Consider the following 18,053-nt stretch of genomic DNA (forward strand, 5'->3'; position numbering starts at 1 on the left):
TCTAATTGGATTGTTTTTTTGTTTTTTATAAAATTTCCCCTCCACCCTCGCAGCTTGCTTGCTGTGTTCATTCTCTGCACACTCTTCTGTGGGTTTTTTGCTTGTCTCCCTCCTTTGTTGCATGACCTGGCTGAGTTGGCTCTCCGCAGTACCTGTGGGCCAGGCAGCGATCCTCAGCCTGTGGGTGAGCCTGCCTTCCCAAGGAGGCCCTGGGATGAGAACCCAGGGCCTCCCATATGGTAGACAGGAGCCCAAGTGATTGAGCCACAGCCACTTTCCAGGATTGTTTTTTCATGGTTAAATTTTGAGAATTTTGGAAATTCTTTTGATTTATTCTAGATATCTGTGTTTTTGTGGGTTTTTTTTTTTTTTTTGATATTTGGCCCAGTGGTTGAACCCAGGACCTCATTAGTGGGAAGCCAGCCCTCTACCACCAAGCCACATGGGCTCCCCTGAAATTTTTTTGTTTGCTTGTTTTTTGTTTTTGTTTATTTTAGCAAGTACTTTGATCTGAACCCAGAACCTCTTGTGGGAAGCAGGCACTCAACTGCTCGAGCCACATCCACTCCCAATATTGTAGATAGCTGTTCCAGATATCAGTTTCAGATAGTCTAGGTATGTGTTCTTTCTTTGTCATAGTTAAGTTTGCAAATATTATTCTCTGTCTGTAGTTTGCCTTTATAGTTTCTTTTTTTCAGATCTGTAGTTTTAAAATTTGGTGAAGAGCCGTGTATCATTTTTTTTCTTATTTTTTTATTGACTTTGTAATAATATTACATTAAAATTATATATATGAGGTCCCATTCGACCCCACCTCCCCACCCCACCTCTCCCCACCCCCAGCACCACTCGTTCCCATCATCATGACACATCCATTGGATTTGGTAAGTACATCTTTGGGCACCTCTGCACCTCATGGTCAATGGTCCACATCATGGCCCATACTCTCCCCCATTCCATCCAGTGGGCCCTGTGAGGATTTACAATGTCCGGTGATTGCCCCTGAAGCACCATCCAGGGCAGCTCCATGTCCCAAAGACACCTCCACCTCTCATCTCTTCCTGCCTTTCCCCATACCCATCAGCCACCATGTCCACTTTTCCCAATCCAATGCCACCTCTTCTATGTGGACATTGGATTGGTTGTGTCCATTGCACCTCTATGTCAAGAGGAGGCTCAGATTCCACATGGATGCTGGATGCAATCCTCCCACTTTCAGTTGTAATCACTCTAGGTTCCATGGTGTGGTGGTTGTCCTTCTTCAACTCCATCTTAGCTGAGTGTGGTAAGTCCAATAAATCAGATTGTAGGTGCTGGAGTCTGTTGAGGCTCAGGACCTGGCTATCACATTGTCAGTCCAGAGATTCAAATCCCCTAAATATATCTTAAACCCCAACACTAACTGCACCTCCAGCACATTAGCATGAAAGTCTTATGAAGAGAGATCCCATCTGAGTCATTTTTATTTTTTATGGATCTCATTCAATGCACTCTCTCTTCAGAATCTCTTTCCATGTTTTCAAATATCAACTAGTTTTGATGATACCCCAGTCTTTCTCTTGCCTAACATCACAACCCCATTGATACTTCTGCTTCAGTGTCACAATTTAAAAAAAATTTATTTTCATTATTTTTAAAGGAGCTTTAGTTGCCATAGATGTTCCATCAAAAATATAGGGGGTTCCCATATACCCTACTCCCTCCCCCTAACAATTTTCCCCATATACATTATCCTTCATTAGTGTGGTCCATTTGTTTCATGGGATGAGCACATATTGAAGCATTGCTGTCAAGCATGGTCTATAGTTTGCATTGTTTCACACTTTGCACAGCACATTTTTGTAAGTTTGAGAAAATGTATAATGACATGTATCTGTTATTGCAGTATCATGCAAAATTATTCCAGTGTTTGAAAAATGCCCCATGTAATGCCTATTCTTCCCTCTCCCTCCCCTCAGAACCTCTTGTGTCCACTGTCTTTATATTAATGTTATGTTCTTCCATTATTAGAATAATAGTCTACTTATCCATAGGTGCATTCCTCCTGATTGTTTATTCCTCTGTCTTTTGGAGTTGGGATTGTGTCACTTTCTTACCCCACAGTAATCCAGCAACAGCTACTTCAAATAAGTGTGGAACCCGACCACCTGGTTTCCCTAACTGCTGCTGCTCTGTCTAATCCACCATATCGCTTGCCTGGACTGCTGTGATAGCTCCCTAACTAGTCTGCCTTTTGACCTACTTGCCATTGTGGTCCATTCTTACCTAGCAGCCAGAATGATCCTGTTAAAACCTCAGGCAAGTCTTGGCCCTTGTTTTTCTTTACTGAAACCCTCACACTTTCCCAGTTTACAGTAAAATGCAAGGCTATTACACTGGACTACAAGAACCTCCACAATCTGTGCTCCAAGTTTTAAAAGCAGTTTTATTGAGATATAGTTACATACCATATAAGCTATCCTAAGTGTACTTTAGTATAATTACAGATGTGTGCATTCCTCACCACAATCAAGTTCAGGACATTTTCATTACTCCTAGAAGGAAAGCCCTATACTCCTTAGAAGTCACCTCTCAATCCCTCTATCATTCCCCAGCCCTCCATAACCACTATAAATTTCATCTCTATAAATTTATCTTTCCATTTTATATTAATGAAATCATAGAATATATGGTACTTTGCATCTAGTTTCTTTCACTTAGCATAATGCTTTCTTAAATTATACAATTTTTTAAAATGAGGGAAGTTGTATGTTTACAGAAAATTCATGTAAAAAATACAGTGTTCCCATGTATCCCTCTATTGTTGACTCTTTGCATTAGTGTGTCAGCTTTGTGAGGCTTGATGAAAGAATATAAGATATTACTGATAACTATATCCTTAGTTTACATTAGGTGTTTTTTTCCATCTACCTTCCTATTATTAACAATGTGTAATAGTGTCATCCATTTGTTATAATTCATGAAAGAGCAATCTTATATTTGTTAACCTCAGTCCATCCATCATCCATAACAGATTCACTTAGTTAAACAATCCCATCTTTAGGCTTTTAGCTTTCCTTCTAGTAACGTACATGACCTTAAACAAATTCTCTCAACCATATTCACAAACATATAATTCACAGTAAGGTCCTACCATCACCACTATCCATTCCCAAACATTTATAATCAACCTAAATAGAGATTCTGCACAATTTAAGTATCAGTTTTCCATTCTCTAACCCATTGTATCCCTTGGTAACTTATATTCTAGATTCTAAACCTGTGAGTTTGCTTCTTATCCTTAGTTCATATCAGTGAGATCATACAATATTTGTCTTTTTGTGTCTGACTTATTTTACCGGATGTAATGTCCTGATGGTTCATCCATGTTGACAAATGCATCAGGACTTCATTCTTTCTTAAAGCTGAATAATATTCCATTGTATGTATTCACCACATTTTGTTTATCCATTCATCTGCTGGTAGTTATTTGGCTTCTATCCTTTCTTTATTGTGCTCTGAACATTGACATACAAATACCTGTCTGAATCCTTGCTTTCAATTCTTTTGGATATATATGCAGAAATGGGATTGCCAGGTCATTTGGTAATTTTAGTTTAACTTTTTGAGTTACTGCCAAGCTGTTTTCCACAGCCAGTACATTATTTTATATTCTTACCAACAGTGTATGAGGTTTACTATTTATATGCATCCTTACCAGCACTTGCTGTTTTCCAATTTAAAAAATAATAGCCTTTTGAGTGGGTGTGAAGGATAGCTCATCATGCTTTGATGTGCCTTTCCCTAAAGGCTAATAGACTTGAGCATCTTTTCATATGCTTATTTACCATTTGTGTATCTTCTTTGTAGAAATGTCTATTTAAATACTTTGCACATTTTTAATTTTTTTTTTTTTTGCCATGCCCAACTCCCTTGGAGGTAATTGAGTGATCAAGCTCTTTCTTCCTTCTCCACTTGTCATGGCTATATCCTTGATGTGGAAATAGCCCCTCACCATTTGCCTGCTTCCTCCTCCTCCTTTGATCCCCATCTCCAGTCTTGTCTTCTCTGACTTAGGTAACCTTTTTTTTTTTTTTTTTTTTTTGTTAGGTACCAGGACTGGGCATTGAACCTGAACCTGGGACCTTGTATGTGGGAAGCTGGCACTGAACCACTGAGCCACATAGGCTCCCTTGAGTTGGTTTATTCATTTGTTTGCTTGTTTGTTTTTAGGAGGCACCAGGAACCAAACCTGGGACATCCTATGTGGGCAGCAGGTTGAACTTCATCCACTCACAGCATCTTTCTTACCTGCTCTGTTATCCTACCATTGACCCCTCTTCTTCAAGTTGTATTTGCTGATTCTTTATCTCTTGCTCACTGGATCACCTAAACAGTACTAAACAGTCACCATGCACTCACTTTATTTAATAAAGTGTAAAGAGTGGAGACGGTGGCTCTTTCCACCATCTCTATGATGACCCTCCTTGTTGGGTAGGTGGTTTCAGACCATCATATTTGCAGCCCTTGAATGTAGTTGAGGCTCACCATGGGCTTTGAGGGAGGCCCAACTTGGATGGAATTGTGACTCTTGTGAAGTCATTTCCACAGTGGTTTACCTTAAGTCAGACTTCCCTGTACTTAGATCCTGACATGTACTTGGTGGGTCACTTCAGGAAAAGTACTTTGAGATCTTTGTACCTATTCCTCATCTGTAAATTGGTGATAAAAAAAAATACCTAATTTTTCAACTTTGTTTTATAATTGAATCTAATTTTAGCTTGCCTGACTCCCCAGATAGTCTCCTTCCAATCCTGTTCCCCAGAAAGGAGAGTGATGGACTCAGTGGGTCCCATGCTTTTTAAAACATTTTTTAAAAATTTATTAGAGTATACCACCCATACATAAGCATACATAAACATTAAGTGTATAATAATAGTTGTGAATTTACAAAACAAATATATATATAACATGATACAGGACTCTCATACCTCACCCTATCACCAATACCTTGAATTGTTAAACATTTTAACCTAATGATTAAAGAGCATTGTCACAATATTACTACTAACCAAAGTATTTTCCCCCAACCCACCCTATTATTATCTTTATATCATTTATATATGATCTTTCATAAATAATAAGTATGGTAAAAATTGTGAAGTTAGAAAGCAAACATGTGTAACATCATTCAGGGGTCCCATACATCAACCCTCCACCAACACCTTGCATTTTCACGAGATGTTTCTTACAAATTATGAAAGATTTTTGTCAAAATCTTGTTGTTCTTATCTTACATTTGGTGTATTTTCCCCCCAACTTACCCTATTATTATTTTTTAACTATATTTTTATGGCAGAAGTTGTAAACTTATAAAACAATCATGCACATGTACAGAATCCCCAAACAACACCCCTCTATCTGAACATTTGTTACAGATAAGATAATATCATCTGATTGTTACCATGACCATAGTGTACATTTGGCACACATTTTCCATACTGCCCCATTATCAACACAGTACATCTTTGGCATAGATGCAACAATATTATATTATTACTGCTAATCAGAGTCCATAGGTCACTCCAGTTGTATTTTTCCCATACTTCTCCACATTCCCACCACCTTACAGTAGTGATGTACATTTGCTTTAGCTAACAAAGGACACTCTTGCATTTGTACCATCAAACACAATTCTCATCTACTTCTTGGTTTGCTGTGCTATTCAGGGTTCCTAGAGTATTCTTTAGCATTCTGTCAATTGGCATTTCATATCTAGATTACCATTTTCAGCCACATCCCCATTTATAAACTAGCTTTTACTCACTATGTGTTACCATCTGCTCTATACATTTCCACACTTTCACAGCAAAGCTAATTAAAACTTATGTACATTAACCATCAGTAGTCCATCTCAGTCCTCCTCTTATCTCCTTTAAGAATCTACCATGTACCACCACATCTTGAAGATACTTTCCTACCATTTTTTCTAGAAGTTTTATGGTTCTTGCTTTTATTTTTAGGTTTTTGGTCCATTTTGAGTTAATTTTTGGATAAGGTGTGAGATAGGGGTCCTCTTTCCTTCTTTTGGCTATGGATATCAAGTTCTTTCAGCACCATTTGTTGAATGGACTATTCTGCCTGAGCTGTGTGGGATTGACAGGCTAGTAAAAAATGGCTTGACCATACATGTGAGGGTCTGTTTCTGAACCATCAAATTGATTCCATTGGTTTATGTGTCTGTCTTTATGGCAGTACCATGCTTTTTTTAAACCACTATATCTAGGAAATATGATTTAAAGTCTGGAGGTGAGATTTCACTTTTCCTTTTTAAGATGTTCCTGGCTATTCAGGATCCCTTACCCTTCCAAATAAGTTTGATAATTGTGTTTTCAATTAAAAAAATTCTGGTGGAATTTTCATCAGGCTTGCATTGAATCTGTATATCAATTTGAGTAGAATTGACATCTTACTGATATTTAGTCTTCCAATTCATGAGCATGGAATATTCTTCCAGTTATTTAGAACTTTTTTGATTTTTTTTTTAACATTGAGTTGCAGTTTTATGAATACAAGTGCCTTACATCATTGGTTAAGTTTTTTCTTGACTTTTTGAGTTTTATCTGCTGTATTTTATTTTCACCTTTTTTTTCCTCTTTTAATTTTATTGATATAATCTTCATTTCTAGTCTCTCTTCCAGGCCTCTCTGTCCTGCCTTTTCTTGTCAGGGTCTAGCATAACCTTTAGTATGTCTTGAAAATCTTGCCTCTTGGTTAGAAATTCTCTCAGTTTCTGTTTATCTGTGAATATTCTAATCTCACCCTCAGTTTTGAAAGACAGTCTTGCTGGATATAAGATCCTTGGCTGGAAGTTTTACTTCTATATTTAATATCTTAAATATATCAGGCCACTGTTTTATTGCCTCCCTGGTTTCTGAAGAGAAATCAGCACTTAATCTTATTGGGTATCCCTTATGCCATGCTTTGCTTTTCTCTTGTTGGTCTCAGAATTCTCTTTGTCTTTGGCATCAGATATTCTGGTTAGTATGTGTCTCAGAGTTGGTTGATTCGGATTTTTTTGGATGGGAGTACATTGTGCTTCTTGGACATGGATATCTATGCCCTTCAATAGGGTTGGGAAATTTTCTACCATTGTTTCTTCAAATATTCCTTCTGCCCCTTTTCCCTTTTCTTCTTCTCTGGGTCACCCATGACATGTATGTTTGTACATCTTTTGCTGTCATTTATTTCCCTGTTTCCTTGTTCAATTTTTTCCATTCCTCATTTGTTCTTTTGTATGTTCACTTTCAGAGGCCATTTCTTTCAGCTTACCAATCCTTTCTGCTGCCTCCTTAAATCTGCTTTATATGATTTCAATGTTTTTAAATTTCATTTATTGCACCTTTCATTCTGAGATCTGCTAATTTGCTATGTATGCTTTCAAGTTCTTTGTGCTCCTCCAGTGTCTTCTTAATATCCTTAATCTCTTTAGCCATCTCATTGAATTTATTAAGGAGATTTGTTTGAACTTCTATGATTAGTTGTCTCAAATCCTTTCTGTTACTTGGAACATTATCTTGTTCCTTTAACTGGGCCATATCTTCCTGTTCCTTGGTGTGGATTATAATTTTTTGTTGTATTGGCATCTGGTGTAGTAGAGTATTTATTCTGGGTGTAGATTTTCCTCTTTAGTTTATGGCTTTCTGCCCTTTCTCCTTTGCTGGTTGTGCAGTAGGAGCCAAGGATGTAGTTGGTGCTCTAAGCTGTGGAGGCTTAAGCTGCCCTCATTACCCAGTGACCTATGAATCTTCTCTCAACTTTCTCCTTTGCCAGGGCTAGGGACAGAATCACAGCTGTGTGGAATAATTCAAGTTATGCAGGCTGTGACTGTGGCTGCCCAGTGAAACTGATGAAGCTTCATGCCCCTTTCACCCCTGCCTGGGGCAGGGACAGAACTGCAGGCATGGGCAGCAATCTATGTATTGCAGGTCCAAGATGACCACAGTTGTCCTGGTAGACTTCCAGTTATTCAGTCCATGTCAGCTAAAGGTTCCTGCAGTTACCTGGATAGGCTGGTACAGGGTCCACTAGTTTCCCCCCTGCCAGAGGTGGGGCTGAAGCCTAGGATAGGACTGCAGGCTGATCTGGGTGAAAGAAACAGGTCCCTATGTTCACCATGATTTTCGGTCAACCTGGCTTCCCCTTCTGCTGGGGGTGGAGTTAAAATGGTGGCCATCAGCCTCTTTCTGACTTGGACAGGTTCATCCTTTAGCTGTTCTTAGGGTTAGACTCTAGCAAACTGAATTTACTAATCAGTAGCTGAAATCAGTGGCCAACTCTCTTCCTCCCCTGTTTTTGGGAAAAAGGAGCTTCCATTTCTAGCCAGAGGATAGCTCTTGGGGCAGCTTGTGCTGCTATAGTAGGATATTCACTGGCAACTCAACTTGGCTGGTAATTTCCCAAAGAGGCTAATGCAGGTCCCCCATATTCCTCCCTGCTGGAGGTGAGGCTGGGTCCTATGCTAGAGCTGCAATCTGATCTGGATGGAAAGGTGCTGGTCCCTACCAGCACTGGGATTTTTATTCTGTCCTGCTTCCCCTTGTGCCCAGCATGGAGTTAAGATGGCAACTCCCAGCCTCTTTCTGACTTGTTCAGGTTCAAACTTCAGCTGTTCTTAGGATTATATACTGTAGCCCTCTCAATTTACTCATCAGTAGCTGCAGTTGGTGCCCAGCTACCTTTTCTTTCCCCATTTTTGGGAAATGGAGCTTCCTATTCCAGCTGCAGAATAGTTCCCGAGGTGGCTTGTGCCTCCATTGGATGATGGGCACCAGCTTCCAGGGCATGGGGTGCTCTACTTCTGAATCTTCTCTGCAGATGGGCAGTCTCCTTCCTTCTGTTCTTTCAAGGATGTTGCATGAAACTCTTCTGGCTTCCTGAAGCACCCAAACAGGTGCTTTAGATAGCACCATGTGATTACTAACTGCCCTGTAGCAGGAGCTGACTCTAGGAGCTCCTTACTTTGCCACATCTTGTTAGTTGTCCTTGAATTTTGGATATTTTATATATAGGTCTAAAGTTTCCTTTTACATTTTTATTGTTGTTTATGTTTCTTTGTTGAGAACTATCTTTTCTTTCATTCCAAGAGTATTTACCTTTCTTATTGAGCAGAGACTGCTTTGATGCATAATTCCTTCTCTGGTTCATTTGGGACTCTATTGGCTGATTTTCCCCCTGGAGAATAGATGAACTTTTTCCAGTTCTTTTTATGTTATGTTGTATAATTTGGGATGATATCTTGGTTGTGTGTGCTTATTATATAGTTAGAGACTTCTGAAAGATTGTTTTGACTAGTTGGTGCCTTGCTATTCCATATGAATTTGAGGATCACCTTTTTCCATTCCTAAAAAAAGGTTGCAGAGATTTTGGTAGGTATTGCATTTATTATTTTTTTCATTTTTTTGGTCTTTAAAAATTTTTTAATGTTACCTTAAAAAAATACAAGGTCCCTATAAACCCCCATCTCCCTCACCCCACTTTTCCCCCCATAACAACCTCCTCCATCATCATGAGACATTCATTGCACTTGGTGAATACATCTCTGAGCACCACTGCACCTCATGGTCAATGGCCCACACCATAGCCTACACTCTCCCACAGTCCACCCAGTGGGCCATGAGAGGACATACAATGACTGGTAATTGTCCCTGCAGCACCACCCAGGACAACTCCAACCCCTGAAAATGCCCCCACATCACATCTCTCCCTCCCACTCCCTGCCCCCAGCAGCCACCATGACCACTTTCTCCACAGCAATGCCACATTTTCTTCAGTTACTAATCACAATCGTTCATGAATAGAACATCAGTAAGTCCACTCTAATCCATACTCTATTCCTCCATCCTGTGGACCTTGGAATGGTTGTGTCCACTCCACATCTATATCAAGAAAGGGCTTAGATTCCACATGGATGCTGGATGCAATTCTCCTGCTTTCAGTTGTGTGCACTCTTGGCTCCCTGCTGTGGTGGTTCACCTTCTTCATCTCCATGTTAGCAGAGTGGTGTAAGTCCAATAAACCAGAGTGTAGGAGTTGCAAGTCTGTTGAGGCTCAGGGCCTGGCTATCACATGGTCAGTCCAGAGATTCAGGTCCCCTGGGTATACACTAAACCCAAGCACCAACTACAGATCCAGTAAAAGTAACAGGGGAGGCTTGTGGACAAAATCAGATCTGAGTCCATCTCCATCACACAGAAACACAAACTCCAAAGTAGGGCCAACTGACATGGCACTGAACTCCATCTGCCATGACCACAGAAACTGTTGGTCCCTGTAGCCCTCAGAAGAACCAGTACCTGGGGTTGTATCTTCATTATCTGTCTCTGGGACTCTGCTGAGGTGTGTGTAAGGGCGACCACTCTGATGACCTCCCGGCTCTTTTTGGAGACTCATAGCCACATAAACTCATTTGTCCTTTCCTTTCCTCCTTTTATTCAAGGTCAAAAAGCATTTTTAACTCCTGGTATTATATGTAGACAGATATTCTGCTGGTCCGAGTTCACCCTTTTATTCAAGGTCATTTTCTAGTTACATCATCAGCTGGTAACAAGGCAACACTTATTGCAGTGATGGAAGGCAAAACATCAAAAATAAAGCTTTTGCATTTTTAAAATTTTTGGTACCCCAATTTATTTTTACCTTAATTTTTCTAAATTAATATGTATTCTATATCTAACCTTTAAACTCATCACTATATTTCATTTTACTACTAATGGAACCTGGCAATATAGGGCTTCATTTTTGAAGAAGTTTTGGATCACAGAGAGGTTCAACAATGTCAGAGGAGGAACACTGGTGTGGGATGTTATTGACAGGGGACACATGGTTGGCAGGGAGTTCTACAGGCATATATCCATATATCCAGGGTACATAAAGATGTTTGGATATTTTCATAGTTGTTACAATTAAAAACAACTGAGGGAGTGCTGAGTTCCTAGCCAGGGGAGCTCTATCACAGTCCCTAAAGGAACAGCAACAATCCCCCAAGTGCAATAGCAAAGACCAAAAAAGAAGGAAGACCCAACAATGAGCCCTTGATACTAATGATTATGCTTGTGAGCCTGTGCACCTGAAATAAGAACAAGGCCTAGAGCTGCAGTGTGCCTAAGAGTTACCTCCTGAGAGCCTCTGTGTTGCTCAAATGTGGCCAGTCTCAAAGCCAAACTCAGCATGTTAATGTATTGCCTTCTCCCCATTTTGGGTATTGCATTTAATCTGCAGATCACTTCAGATACTACTGATATTGTAACAATATTAAATCTGAAACAAGGACACAATGTCTCGCCATTTATTTAGATCATCTTTAATTAATTAAAATTAATTAGGTCATAATTTAGGTCAAACTTAATTAAGTGCTTTGCAGATTTCAGTGTATAGGTCATTCATCTCTTTATTTAAATTCATTATCAGGAATTTTATTCTTTTAGAGGCTATAGTGAATGGAATGTTTTAAAGATTTTTTTTTATTTTTTCAAATATACTTAGGTTACAGAAAATGTTACACAAAAACTATAAGGGATTCCCAAATGCCCCATTCCACACACCTCCCACCCTTCCCCACATTAACAACTTCTTTCATTAATGTGGTACATTCATTGCAATTGATGAACACATTTGGAGCATTGCCACGAAGCATGGATTATAGTTTACATTCTTCCTACTCACTCTCACTCAATTCTTTAGGATATATAATGGCCTGTATCTGTTTTTGCAGTGTCAGTGAAGACAATTCCATGTTTCAAAAATGCCCCCATATTACACCTCTTTTTCCCTTTCTGTGCCTTCAGCACCTCCAGCAGCCACTGTTTCCACATCAATGATATACTTTCTTCCATTGCTGGAATACCAGTAAGTTCATAGTAGAATATTAGTAAGTTCACTCTCATCCATATTTTATTCCCCAATCCTGACGATTCTGGAATGGGGATACCTACTCCACTTCTAATTGAGAGGAGGCTTCAATCCCTTATGGATGATGGATGGGACTCTCTTGCTTGCAGTTGTAGACTCTCTCGGTTCCTTGGTATGGTGGTTGTCCTTCCCCACCTCCTTGTTAGTTATCCTGGGTGATGCCAATGAACTGCAGAGTAGGTGTTGCAGCTACTGCAATTGATGTTTAATGCCCATATCACAGTGTTTTTTCCTGGTATGGAAAAACAAAACTGATTTTTTTTTAGTGTTTATCTTATACCCTGCAACTTTTCTGAATTTATTTCCTCTAGTAGATTTCTTGAGGATTTTTTGGGATTTTCAATATGAACGATCATACCATCTGTGAATAGTGGTAGTTTTTGATTTCTGATTTAAATGCCTTTCTCTTTTTTTGCCTAATAACCCTGGCTAGAACTTCCATTTTAATTTTGAATAGAAGTGGTAACAGTGGGCATCCTTGTCTTGTTCCTGACCTCAGGTTTCATTCTTTCATTGCAGGCTTTCATTGTTTCTCACATTGACTTTGATATTAGCTGTGAGTTTTTTCTATTTACTTGTTGTGGTTGTTACCTTTCATTCCTATTTTTCTGAGCAATTTTATTATGAAACCATGGTAGATTTCATCAGAAGGCTTCTCAGTGCTATTGAAGTGATCATAGATTGTTCCCTCCATTGTTTTTAATGTGTGTTACTACAGTGAGTGATTTTCTTAGGTTGGCCCACCACTGCATTCTGGGGATAAGTCACCTTTGGTCATGGAGTATAATCCTTATAATATATGTAGTTTGATTTGATTTGCCAGTGTTTTGTTGGGCATTTTTGCTTCTGTATTCATATGGAAGTGGTTCTTTGTTTTCTTTTGATGTGTCTATCTGGTCTGGGTATCAGAACAATAGTAGCCTTATGGAATAATGAGTTAGGAAGAATTCCTACCACTTCAGTTTTTTGGTAGAGTTTGGGAAGAATTGGTGTTAATTCTTGTTTGAATGTTTGGTACACTTCTCCCTGAAGCCTTCTGGACTTTGATCTTTCCTTGATGGGAAATTTTTGATTATTATTCAATCTCTTTGCTTTTATAGGTCTGTTAAGATCTTTTATATCTTCTTGAGTCAGAGCAGGTTATTTTTATTTTTTAGGAATTTGTTCATGTCTTCTCGATTATCTAGTTTATTGACATATGAATGTTCATAGTATTCTCTTATAACCCTTTTAATTTCTTCCAAATGAGTGTTAATGTTCCCACTTTCATTCCTTAAATAGTTATTTGCATCTTCTCTCATTTCTCTTTGTTTGTCTGGATAAAAGTTTGTCAGTTTTATTAATCTTTTTAAGGAACCAAATTTTGGTTTCATTGATCCTCTCAGTTGTTTTTCTGTGCTTTATCTCCCTTGTCTCCTTTCTGATCTTTATTATTTCCTTCCTCCTACTAATGTTAGGTTTAGTTTTCTCTTTCCTCAAGATATGAAGTTAGGTAATTGATTAAATATCATTCTTTGGTGGGTGGGGACTCAATGCCCTACTGGCAGAAGAGGTTTCTGTAATTCCTTAATTAAGTAAACCTATGAATCCAGTATCATCTGATATGCCTAGAATTGAAATTCATCAATAATATCAAACTGCTACAGCCAATATCTAAAAGGGGAACAAAAAAGTTGGAGCCTTTATTTACCTATCCTATACTTATTTAAATCCAAGGTGGGAGCTAAAATATAAAAACTCAAGGATGTGGGCTGCTTAGAAAAATTCTTGCTCCTACTTGCCTTGTGAATCATGTTACCTTACAAACTGGGTCCCCTATCTAATGTCTGCTGTGACCTAGTTAAAACAATAGGCAGCTGCAGAGTGTTTTAAAAAAATCCAAATTTTATAAAGAACCAATTAGAAAGCCCTGTGTACACCAAAAAGATACATTTTCAACTGCCTTTTGAAGGCTTAGAAGGAGGACTGCTTGATCCCCAAGTCTGAATGTGTAAACAATGTTTGGATAAGGAGCCAATATACTATAGGATATCTGAGTCATGGTATCTCTATTTACCAGCCCACTAGCCATACCAGAAATAAACATGCCCTAGATATGAAGTAGCTGGGCTAGGGTTAACCATACGACTATCAACTCCCTATGGAAGGTTTGCCCATCATGAGGCAACCTAACAGCCACAGTAGAAGAACATGTCAATATCACTGATTCAATTCTCAAAACAATTCGAGTTTCTATAGACACAGCAAATGTCATGCATAATGAGATGGCCTTAGATCATCTTCTGGCAGAACAAAGAGGGGTATGTGCAGTAGCCAATATCTCCTGCTGCACATGGGTAAATACATCAGTGCAGCTAGGGCTAAACACCCCAGCCATTTAGCTTCATAACATTACCAATCCTCCTGCATAATCGATATGAGAATCCATCAAAAACTCTATGCCTAAATTATCATGGTTCTTACCCATAATAAGTCCCCTAATAATTGGTATCATGCTCTTAAAATGTGGTCCCTGCCTTCTTAACTGCTTGGTGTACTTCATGAGTAAAAGTTTAGAAGCTATTAAACTGCAAATGATCATAGCCCAGAGCTATGAACGATTCTGTTGTCAGTATGCTGACAGTCAAGTATACCTTAACATAGCTAGGGCAAGATTCTGCTCCTCCACTGGAACCTGTCACAACATCCACAGTCAGCAGGAAGCAGCTCCAGAAGCTAAACCTCCTCAACAGTAAGGAGAGGATATAAACAGAGGGGGAACTGCTACAAGGATGGAGTGCCCCCTGGATGATTGATTACACATGGAAAATTTCACCTGTCCTTTTGTTTGAGCTATGCTTATTTTCAGGAACTAAGGGTAGGTTGCCAGTAACCACAAGAGCAGCCCACCTAGGGCTGCCAAAGGTGGCAAATGGGCTCCCTGTGCAAAAAGTATTATAAAAAGTGCCATGTGCAAGAAGAGACCATCTGCATATAACAGAGTAGAGTTAACAATAATATTGTAATATTTGCAGCAATGGCAAAGATATTATAGCAATTCTAAGGGACAATAATAAGGGGTATAAGGGGATATGGGATTTTTCCTTCTTGAGTAGTGAAAATGTTCTAAAATTGACTGAGGTGATGATAGCACAACTTTGCAATGGACGTGAGAGCCACTGAGTATACACTTTTAGTGGATTGTACAAAACAGGAGACTGTATAACACAGTGAATCCTGTGGTAGAAGATGGACTGTGGCTAACAGAATATGAAAATTGTTCTCTCATGAACTATAATAAGTACATAATACTAATTCAGGGTGTCATTAACTGGGTGAGTTGGGGGAAAAGTACACCAAATGTAAGATATTGGCTATATTTAGTAGTAATATTTTTACAATGCTTTTTCATGGTTTGTAACAATTGTTTCATAACAATGCAAGGTACTGCTGTTGGGGTAATATATAGGAGCCCTGTATGATGATATTCATGTTTGTTTTGTAAGTTCACAACTTATACTATACACTTATTATTTATGGATATTCACATATGAATGATAATCTTCAATAAAAACTTAAAAAACAAAATAAAAAGTTGTAAAACTAAAGATAGGAGGTAGCATGATTGTAAAATAAACATAATTATTTCAAAAGTGAGGTTTATTCTCTACAACAAGAGAGGATGATAAGGTAAATATACAGCAGAGGTGATACAGAAACTTTGCCTTCTAAACAAGACACTCAGTTAAGGAAAACCTTTTATAACTTCTTATTAAGAACAGACAGATAATACAAGAAAACTTTAACTCAACAGAGAGAAAACCATGGTATGAAGTGATTTTGTATGAAGCACTGTATGAAGATATTGTCTGATGGGAAAACTCTTAAAAATCTTATAAACCTATCAAATCTTAGCCACCCTGTGCCATGACAAATAAAATCCATTTTCTGCAAACCTTCAACTTTCTGTATCAACTCATGATTGTCCTCCATATTCCCATTTCTTTCTACAACAACCAGTTTATTTTACTTTAAAATTTAAGACAAAACTTTATTTTCCTTTAACAAAACATATCTTGCAAATGTATTTAAATGATCAAAAAGATCTTGGAAACTCTCTTCAAGGTAACAATCTTGAAAACATAATTTTTCTTTCAATATAATCATGGAGGTGAAGAAGGTCAGCCACCCATGTGGAATCTAAGCCTCCTCTTGATATGGATGTGGAGTGGACACAACCATTCCAAGGTCCACAGGATGGAGGAATAGAGTATGGATTAGAGTGGATTTACTGATATTCTGTTCATGAACTATTGTGATTAGTAATTGAAGAAAATGTGGCATTGGTGTGGAGAAAGTGGCCATGGTGGCTGCTTGGAGTAGGGAGTGGGAGGAAGAGATGAGATGTAGGGGTGCTTTTGGGACTTGGAGTTGTCCTGGGTGGTGCTGCAGGGACAGTTACTGGACATTGTATGTCCTCCCATGGCCCACTGGGTGGACTGTAGGAGAGTGTGGGCTCTAATGTGGACCATTGACCATGAGGTGCAGCAGTGCTCAGAGATGTATTTGACAAATGCAATGAATGTCTCATGATGATGGAGGAGATTGTTGTTATGGGGGAGGAGTGGGATGAGGGGCATGGGGGGAATATGGGGATCTCATTTTGTTTAATGTAATATTAAAAAAATAAAGACAAAAAATAAAAATATTAATAAAATCAAAATAAAAGCTCTAATAGATATAGTTCTAGTTTATTTGATCAGTAATTACATGGAGTTGGGAAGAACACACCCATGTAGAATGAAATTATATGCTTATAATGTACTTTTTTTTTTAAGATTTATTTATTTCTCTCCCCTCCTTCCCCGTTGTCTGCTCTCTGTGTCCATTCGCTGTGTGTTCTTCTGTGACTGCTTCTATCCTTATCAGCGGCACCGGGAATCTGTGTCTCTTTGTTGAGTCATCTTGCTGTGTCAGCTCTCCATGTGTGTGGTGCCATTCCTGGGCAGACTGCACTTTCTTTTGCACTGGGTGGCTCTCCTTAGGGGGTACACTGTTGTGCATGGGGCTCCCTGTAACATTAGGAGTGTTAATTTATATGTAAATGCTTACTTATCTCTAAGTCAATTTGAATAGAGCTCTTTGCAGGAGTTTCATAAGTTAACTTGGAAATAATATTCAGATGTAGAAAAATATCATGCATCAAACATACAGACACACAGAGTTTATACTTTCAATTTAAACTACTAATCAAACGTAAAAAACAGAAATACAGAAAACATAGACATCTCATGAGCTTTTAATTTCTCACTTGCCTTTTTCAAAGAATCATTTAATGAAACTTTAAAAATATTGCTAACATACTCTGAGCATCAGTTGAAATAGGCATCTCATTTGACTGGCTGGGATATCACATTTGGGAGCACATCTCTGAGATGAGTAATTTTGTCTACTTGGAATGTTTCTCATAATTAACATTAAAATTCTAGGTTGTCTTTGTTAGATATTGCCAATTTGTTCGATATGTACAGCTTCCAACTCCATAATATTTGAATATGTATAATATGCCAGTGTGCCATAGGATAGAGAATTAACATTTTAAGAGAATGAGGATCCATCTTTATCATTTTGCTTCTTAACTTGTGCACAGGTCAAAGAAACTAGCCATAGCAAACATGAAACTGTGGACTGAACCAGAAGGCTAGAGACTCAGGATCAAAACTTGAATTTTCTCATTAAAAAGATTGACCCACTGACCTTTGGACTGAAAGCTAGTGAGACTGGAGAGCACAGACAGAAATAAGTGGAGCTCAGATCCAAGAGGGACTCACTCATGAACCTTATAGATGGTGGAGAGGAGAGCATGCTGAAAGGATTCAGCAGGAACCTTCTTCTGTCTTATCTCCAGAGCCCTTCATAGTGGCATTCAGATTCTGTTCTCATCACTGAACCTGTGCAAAAAAATACCCAGGTAATTAACATTTTGGATTTCACACCTTTATTAAGTGATTCATGAATTAGGCAGCATTCAACCCAAGAGCAAGGCTCATATAGGTAGAACAAGGTAGTCTTAAAGAAAATAGAGTCAGGAAGTAGACTTGGCCCAGTGGTTAGGGCATCTGTCT

General features: G+C 38.6%; 1 long non-coding RNA gene across 1 annotated transcript in view; it reads left to right on the forward strand.

Moving 5' to 3' along the window:
• LOC139436711 (uncharacterized) overlaps nt 1-17,684 on the forward strand; it is a 40,685-nt gene extending 23,001 nt beyond the window's left edge. The window contains exon 2 of the long non-coding RNA XR_011646053.1: nt 17,579-17,684. This is a non-coding gene — a long non-coding RNA (uncharacterized lncRNA). The remainder of the gene's footprint in view (nt 1-17,578) is intronic.
• The last annotated feature ends 369 nt before the right edge of the window (nt 17,685-18,053 follow it).

The sequence above is a fragment of the Dasypus novemcinctus genome, chromosome 17 (genome assembly GCF_030445035.2).
Source record: "Dasypus novemcinctus isolate mDasNov1 chromosome 17, mDasNov1.1.hap2, whole genome shotgun sequence".
Lineage (NCBI taxonomy): Eukaryota > Metazoa > Chordata > Mammalia > Cingulata > Dasypodidae > Dasypus > Dasypus novemcinctus.